This window comes from Tamandua tetradactyla, chromosome 14, assembly GCF_023851605.1.
Source record: "Tamandua tetradactyla isolate mTamTet1 chromosome 14, mTamTet1.pri, whole genome shotgun sequence".
NCBI classification, from domain to species: domain Eukaryota; kingdom Metazoa; phylum Chordata; class Mammalia; order Pilosa; family Myrmecophagidae; genus Tamandua; species Tamandua tetradactyla.
In genome coordinates this window covers 44203714-44212992 of record NC_135340.1, presented here as the reverse complement: position 1 = coordinate 44212992, position 9279 = coordinate 44203714, and the positions used below count along the sequence as shown (strand labels likewise).

General features: G+C 34.1%; 1 pseudogene; it reads left to right on the top strand.

Moving 5' to 3' along the window:
• On the top strand, positions 1 to 936 carry LOC143655049 (olfactory receptor 4F3/4F16/4F29-like; annotated as a pseudogene).
• The last annotated feature ends 8343 nt before the right edge of the window (positions 937 to 9279 follow it).

Genomic DNA, 9279 nt, shown 5'->3' with positions numbered 1-9279 from the left:
ATGGATGGAGCAAATAATTCCACGGTGTCAGAGTTTGTGTTCTTGGGACTCTCTAATACCTGGGAGATCCAACTTCTCCTCTTTGTGTACTCTTCCATGTTTTATGTGGCAAGCATGATGACAAACTCTCTCATTGTGCTCACAATAGCTTCTGATCCTCATTTACACTCCCTGATGTACTTTTTTTGGCCAATCTCTCTTTCATTGACCTGGGTGTTTCTTCTGTCCTTACCCCCAAGATGATTTATGACTTGTTCAGGAAGCACAAAGTCATCTCCTTTGGAGGCTGTGTCACTTAGATCTTCTTCATGCACATCACCAGTAGTGTGGAGATGGTGCTGCTCATAGCCATGGCCTTTGAAAGATACATTGCCATATGTAAACCTCTCTACTACTTGGCTATCATGAGCTGGAAAATGTGTATTTTTCTTCTGATTGCTGTGTGGATAACTGGCTTGATCCACTCTGGGACTCAACTGAGTTTTGTTATAAAATTGCCCTTCTGTGGCCCTAACGTGTTGGATAGTTTTTGTTGTGACCTTCCTCAGTTCATCAAACTTGCCTGCATAGACACCTATGGCCTAGAATTCATAGTAACCGTCAACAGTGGGTTTATATCTCTGGGATCATTCATCATTTTGGTCATCTCCTATGTTTTTATCCTGTCACAGTTCGGAAACACTCTTCAGAGGGGTTATCTAAGGCTTTCTCCACTTTGTCATCTCACATCATGGTAGTGATTTTGTTCTTTGGCCCCTGTATCTTTGTTTATACCTGGCCTCACCCTATTTCACATGCAGACAAATTACTTGCTGTTTTCACTGCAGTTCTGACTCCTTTTCTGAATTCAGTCATCTATACATTCAGGACAAAGACATGAAGATGGCAATGAGAAGAGTATATAGCCAGCTTTTTACTTGTGGAAAGATTTCTTAAATGGAAAATATGGGTTCTCTTTATTTTTTCTGTTATTTATTTATTTTATTTCAGTACCTTAATTTTCCAAGATACTTTACTAATATTTAGTAAATTATATTAGATGATAATAGCTTGGTTCCCTTAAAATATTAACGGATGTGATTTTTGCTGCTTATGGTTGAAGGAAGCAGGTGGTGCAATGAAATGTACCTCCAGGAGAATGCCAATTGCTTTTCTTTCAGGTGACATTACTTTTGTGACTTTTTCGTGGCCTATGTTTCAAAACTGAGTCTGTTCATTGACAAAGCATAGGTCATATAAGAAAATGTTTGGTTCAATAAGTGGATATAAGATAGAAACATATACATCTATTGTCTCTTTTAACTTGCCATAAATTTGTTCAAGATTTTAGGGCTATTGAAAGGATTGTTACATCTCTTTTTGGTTATGTTAAATCCAAATATTTCTTTTTTCTTTGATCTTACTTGGGCCCTTTATATTACAGTTTTGGACCTATGTTCTATGTCCTTTAATGTTCCATTAGATTGAATGATCAATACTTCTTCACTTTTATTTATAAGAACAATTAGTAAACATGCCATTCAACAGAGATTCATAGAAGTTCTATCTTACTTTTTGTATGCTCTTATTCAAGACTTCAAAAATTCCAAGTTCCACTGTAATTTTATCCTCACTTCATATATGGATAATAGTTTGCTAAGCTGTAAAGGTAAAGTTCCAAAGCAGAAACTACCTTCTAACTCTTTCAGTCATGGACATAAAATATCCAAAACAAAATTGCAATTGTTTTCAAAATTTTAAATAGGCATTATGTTTTGAACACTTTTAGGATTATAGAAGAATTGAGAAAATGTTGTAGGTATTTCCCATATCTCCCAAACCAAGCTTCTATATTATTAATTTTTCACATTAGTACCTTATCTTTTTTATTTTTTTCAATTTATGAACATATATCAATACAGCACAATTAATTAAGGTTCATATTTTATTGAGGTTCCCTTATCTTTTTTTTTTAAACATTATGTCCCTCTATTCCAGAATCTTATCTAGGGTATCAAATTACACTTATTAGTCATGTCCTACAGGCTTCTCTTGGCTGTGACTTTTCTGAAACTTTATTTGTTCTTGATGACTTAAAGAGTTTTGAGAAATTGTTGTCAGATATTATATAGAATGTCTCTCAACTTGGATTTATCTATTTTATCATTATTATATCAGAATATGGGGTTTTGTGGAAGGAAACCACAGATGGAAAATACCATTTTGTTATATTTTATCAAGAATACAAATATCAACATGATTTACCACTGAACTATTTATTATACTTAAATAGGTTTCTTATACAACATATATTTGGGTGTTATTTTAATTATATCACAGTGGCTGTATTTTTATTCACCTATTTAGACCTTTGACATTTAAAATGAGTATTCATATAATTGGGTTAATATCTATCATGTAACTTTTCTATCACTTGCACTTATTATTTTTTCTCCTCCTCACTTCTTATGCTTCTTTGTGTCTTAATCGAGAATTTTACAGGACTCTACATATGCTCCTCTCTTAGCATATCAATTATACCACTCTTTAAAATTAATTTATTGGTTGACCTAAATTTGCAATATGCATTTAAATTCCAAGAATAATCCAAGTATACTATTTTTTTGTATGCTGTATGGTGGGGTCACATTTCATTATTTTTCCATCTGAGTATCCTTTTATTGTAGCACCATTTGTTGAATTTTTTTGTTTTCTGTTTGTTTTGTTTGCTTGGTTGTTCTTTTGGAAAATCCATGGACCTGGGTCTCCTGCATGAGGTATACATTTAAATAATTCTGTATTGCTGCACATTAGTATACATCTTTAGAGCTTTCTCAGTTCCTCTTTCCCATCCCTTGTAACATCGCTCATTTCACTTATTCATATTCAAAACTCACCAAATAAATTTTTACAATATTACTTTAGGTAATATAAATATAAAAAAATTTTACAATGTTACTCTAGGTAATATAAATATAAATAAATGCAAAATAAAATGTTTTGCATTCATTCATTCCTTCTCTGAGGCTCATCCTTTCTTTCAGTTATTTTGGAATTATGACCCATACAGTTTGGAGTTTCTTATTCCTGGAGAACTTCTTTTAACATTTTTTTGTGGGGCAAGTCCACTGGTAATGAATTTCTGAGTTTTTTTTTTTAATCTGCTGAAGTCACATATCTCCTTCACTTTTTTATTTTTTATTTTGTGGTATGGGCAGCCTCCGGGAATCAAACCCAGGTCTCAGTCATGATCGGTAAGAATTCTGCCATTGCGCCACCATTGCATTGCCCTCTCCTTCACTTTTATTTATTATTTATTTTGGCATGGGTAGGTTCCAGCTCTCCTTCACATTTTTTTTTACATGGGCAGGCACTGGGAATTGGGTCTCCTGCATGGCAGGTTAGAACTCTGTCTGCTGAACCACCATGACCCGCCCTCTCCTTCACTTTTGAAGAATAATTTTGCTGAGTGTAGAATTCTAGGATTCTTTTTCTTTCAACAATTTTGATACCTGTAGTGTTTTTCTCTTGCTTGTACATTTTCACATGAGAAGTCTTGTGTAGTACTTATCATGGTTCCTCTATAGGTAAGATATTTTTATTCTTTTTTAGAGAAATTGTGGGTTTACAGAGCGATTGAGGGTAAAAGAAAGGATTCCCATATACACCCCACTACCAAAAGCTTGCATCGTTGTGAAATATGTTACAATTGATGAAAGTCAACTTTGATAATTGTATTTTTAATTATAATCTATTGTTTTACTTAACTGCTTAGTGTAGCTCATGAATTAAAAAACAATATATATATATATATATTGTTCCTATATATATACACTCTTTCATTTTCCTTTTTAATAATTTTGAGACATATATTTAAGTGCTGTCAGTTGCATAACCATGTTGTGTACTATCACCATCCATGAGCAAAATACTTCCATCATTCTAAATATGAACTATGTACAGTTTAAGTATTAACTTCCCATTCTGTTCTAGTTTGTTAGCTGCCAGAATGCAATAAATCAGAAACAGAATGGCTTTTAAAATGGGGAATTTAATAAGTTGCTAGTTTATATTCTAAGGCCGAGAAAATGTCCCAATATGTCTATAGAAATGTCCAATCAAAGTATCCATCCACTGATGTGAACCAACATTAGAGAATAATCTTGGAATATGTCATTGGTAACAGATACCATCAGGAGATAGAAATAGGGAAAGATAATGGGTAATTGGAGTTGAAGGGATACAGACTGTGCAACAGGGCTGGATACAAAACTCAGAAATGGACAGCATAATAATGCCTAATTGTAATATAATTATGTTAAAACACTGAATGAAGCTGCATCTGAGGTATAGTTTTTTTATTATTTTATTTTATTATTTTATTTTTTATTTTTATTTTTTCTATTGTCATTTTATTTCTTTTTCTGTTGTCTTTCTATTTCTTTTTCTGACTCATTGCAAATGTACTAAGAAATGATGAATATGCATCTATGTGATGATATTAAGAATTACTGATTTTATATGTAGAATGGAATGACTTCTAAATGTTGTGTTAGTTAATTTTTTTTAATTAGTAATAAAAAAAAGTATCCATCCAGGGAAATATACTTTGGTTCAAGAAGGCCAGTGAATATCAGGGTGTCTCTCTCAAGTGAGAAGACACATGGTGAACACAGTTAGGGTTTCTCTCTCATCTGGAAGGGCACATGGTGAACACGGTGTCATGTACTAGCTTTCTCTCCTGGCTTCCAATTTCATGAAGCTCCCTGGGAGGCGTTTTCCTTCTTCATCTCCAAAGTGCTGGCTGATGGACTCTCTGCTCTCTCTGAATCTCCTTCATTCTCCACAATGTTTCTTCTTTTATAGGACTCCAGAAATTTATCAAGACACACCCAAATGAGGGGAGACATGTCATCACCTAATCCAGCTTAACAACCACTCGATTAAATCACATCTCCAGGGAGATGATCTGATAACAGTTTCAAACATATAGTATTGAACAGGGATTATTCTGCCTTTACAAAATGGGATCTTGATTAAAACATGGCTTTTCTAGGGTCCATATATCCTTTCAAACCAGCACACGTTCCCTAGCTCCTCTCCATCAGGGTTTACTATATTTTGGTATCTGACTCTATAGAGTTTGCTTATTGTAATTGTTTTGAATCAGTGAGACCATGTAACAGTATTCTCTCTTTTTCACTTTGTCAGTTTCTCTAAGGGTTTGTCACTTTTACTGCCCTTTTCATAAACCAACATTTGGTTTTGTTCATTCTCTCTCTTTTTTTCTATTTCTTTTTTTTTTCATTTTTCAAAGAGGAATTAAATAAGAAAATAAATGTAAACAAGCGTAGGTAACTTTAATAGCATCTTCAAAATTTTAAGTAATCAGTGATGAGGTAGTTGAAAATCAAGCTCTATGAAAAAAATCATAGTGAATGCAATTTCTACAATGAAAATTGGTTATATTGTATGTATGCTGCCCTATATTTGTACTTTTTCTTCATATTATGGCAGTTTTCCAGATTACAAAAAATAAAATAAAAAAGCAACAAAAATCTATTGCCCCTTTTCTAACTGTATCATGTCGTCCTTTGTCTCTTAGAGTAGCTTCTGAATTAGAATTTGTTTTGTTCAGTATTAGTATAACTACTGTAGTAATTTTGGTACTATTTGCATTGTAATATTTTTCAGTGTCAGCCTTTATCTGTCTTTACATCTAAGGTGAATCTCTTGTAAGCAACATATAGTTGGATAGTGCTTTTTCTTAATTAACACAATCGACTTTTATTTTTTCCTTTTTTTGTGGAAAACAGCGTAAACAAAAAAGCAATAAATTTCAGAGCACATCACAACAACTGGTTGTAGAACAGATTTCAGTGTTTGGTATGGGCTACAAATGCCACAGTTTCACGTTTTTGCTTCTAAGTGCTCCAAGACACTGGAGACTAAAAAATATCAATATAATGATTCAGTATCATACTCATTTGATAAAGCCTATCTTCTCTGTATAACTCCACCATCACTTTTGATCTTTTTCCCACTCTTTATGAGTACTTGGGCTATCTATACCCATTGTAAATTTTTCATGTTGGAAGGGGCTGTCAACAATATGGGATAAGGGATGGAATTAGTTGACATTCTGGAGAGGCTGGCTCTTTTGCATTTCAGGACTTATCTGGTCCAGGCACCAATCAAGAAACTGTAGGTTTCTGGAAAGTTACCCTAGTAGTGCATGGGGAACGTTTGTAGAATCTTATATAACGTGGTGTTATTTAGGATTGTCAGGAATGGTTTTGGTTGGGATGTGGCAAGCTATGATATGTAGTAATGTCTAACTGAAGCTTGCAAAAGACTGACCTCCAGAGCAGTCTCTCAACTCTATTTGAACCTTTCATCTCTGAAATATCCTGTCACTGGTACCGTATTTTACACTTCTTTCCCTACTTTTGGTCAAGATGACATTATTGATCCCATGGTGCCAGGGCCAGACTCATCCCTGGGAGTCATCTCCCATGCTGCCAGGGAGACTTTCACCCCTGGATGTCATGTCCCATGTAGAGGGGAGGGCAATGATTGCACTTGCAGAGTTGGGCTTAGGGAGAGAGAGAGGCCACGTCTGAACAAGAAAAGAGATCCTCTCAAAGTAACTCTTAGATATACCTATAGGTAGACTAAATTCTCTGCTACAAACATAAGCTTCACAAGAGTAAGCCTCAAGATTAAGGGCTTAGGGGCGGGCCGCAGTGGCTCAGTGGGCAAAGTGCTTGCCTGCCATGCCGGAGGACCTCGGTTCGATTCCCGGCCCCAGCCCATGTACAAAACAAAAACAAACAAACAAAATACAATAAAACAAGAAGATGTTTCCCTTTCTTCCTTCCTTCCTTCCTTCTCTCTGTCTTTCCTTCCCTTCCTTCCTCTTTAAAAAAAAAAAAAAAAAAAAAAAAAAAAAAAAAAAGATTAAGGGCTTAGCCTATTGATTTGGGTGTCCCTAATGTTTGATACAATATCAGGGGTTTCTCTGGTGGAAAAGTTTAGTAGTTGCATATATTTTCTCCCATTCCTCAAGGGAGTTTCCCATTACTTTTTTATTAACTGCTTAATATATTCTAGGATGTATCCAGGCATTACATTAAGCTATACAGGATTAAAGGCCTTTGTTCTTATCGTGTGCTCCCTGTATTTGGATTGTTTAAACATGGATCATGCTTTTTTAGATCCAGTCTGCCAATCTGAGTGTTTTGATTGAGGCATTCATCCATTAACATTTAATGTTATTACTGTAAAGGCTATATTTATGTCAGCCATTTCGTGTTTTAGTTTTTATGTGTCCTATATTTTTTTGCCTCCCTTTTCCTTTCTTACATCTTCCTTTTCTGTATAGGTAATCTTTCATGGAATGTCTGACCAATCCCTTTCTCATTTCTCATGATCTACTAATTTGAAAAGCTACCAATTTAGTTTCAATAGCATATGTGTTCTCTGACCCCATATCCATCGGTGTCCTCTCTTTATGTTGTTTTTCTCTCTCATTACCACTTTATATTCTGCATTTCCATTATCAGGAAATATACTTTTTTCTTGTTAAATTATTTTCTGATCTCATAGGAGTTAAAAAGTAGAGTTGTACAGAGAATAGAGTACTATTAGATTTTGCCTTTACCGTTTTAGTTCTGCTCACTGTTAATCTTTACATCTTCAAGCTAATCCAAACCACTCCCTCTTGTCTTTTTCTTTCAACCTGCCAAATTCTCTTCAGTAATTCTCATAGTATAGGTCTTTTGTAGTATAAGTCTTTTGTTGATAAATGCTCTCAGCTTCTCTTTACTTGTGAATGTTTTAATCTTCCTCTCATATTTAAAAGACAGTTTTGCTGGATAAACACATCTTGGCTGACAGTTTTTTTTTTCTTTAAGTACCTTTAAAGAAAGGTACTGCTTTCTTCCTTCCATGGTTTCTGATGAGAATTTAAGTCATAGACTTATTAAGTATCCCTTTTATGTGACAAATTACATTTCTCTTGCTAGCAGAATTCTCTCTTTATCTTTAAGGCAATTCACATTATGATTAATATGTGTCTCAGAGTAGGTCTACTGGGATTTATTCTATTTGGAGTATGTTGGACTTCATGCACATGCATACTTATTTCTTTTATAAGAGTTGGGAAACTTTTGGCCATTATTTCTTCTAATATTCTTTCTCCCCACTTTCTATCTCTTCTTCTTCTTCTTCGACACCCATGAAATATATGTTTGTGTGCTTCATGCTGTCATGCAGTATTCTGAGATATTGTCCAATTTTCTCTTTTCTCTGTTTTTCTGACTATATGATTACTAATGTCCTGTCTTTTATTTAATTGATAGTTCAATTGCTTGTTCAAATCTGTTATTGTATGACTCTAGTACCTTTTTTGGCATAGACAGACTCTGGGAATCTAGTGCATTTTGTAATTGAAAATGATATCTTTTAGAGAACTTGTTGCTTTACAGAACAGCCATGTGGAAAATACGGGGTTCTCATACACCATGGCACCACCAACACTTGCATTGATATGGAGTTTGTTACAAATGCTAACCCTTTTTTTTTTGTAATTTTACTAATTTGTAAAACATTTTTATGTGAAATACAACGTACATAAAAAAGCAATAAATTTCCAAGTACATTTTAACAAATAGTTTTAGAATAAATTTCAATTATGGTATGGGTTACAATTGCACCATTTCAGGTGTTTCCTTCTAGCTGCTCTAAGACACTGGAGACTAAAAAGAAATATCAATATAATGATTCATTATAATTTTGCTGTATTTTAACAGTAGTGACATTTGTTACAATTGATAAAAATTTATCAAAGTAGTACTATAAATATTGCCCATAGCTTATGTATTTTTCCCCATGTTTCCAACATTATTATTTTACTCAACTACCCAGACACTGAATAAAGGCAGTATCACCCACAAGGTTTTTACAATCAGACAATCACCTGATAGCAGTAATGTAGTTATAAAATCATTATCAAAGATCAAAGATACTGAATTATAGTTCTCGCTATTCTAATACACTAGAAACTAAGAAGTGATATCTATGAAATGAGTGCGGTGTTTGAAACTGTTATATACCCTAGAAAAACCAGGTTATTTTAATCCTAATCCAATCCTGTGGAGGTAGACCTTCTGTAGCATGGGGACTTTTGAATAGGTTGTGTCCATGGAGATGGGCCACACTGTAATATGTGCTGCACCTGTTGATTAGATAGAGCTGTGGCCTCCCTTATTCAAGGTGGATCTTAATTAGTTTACTGGA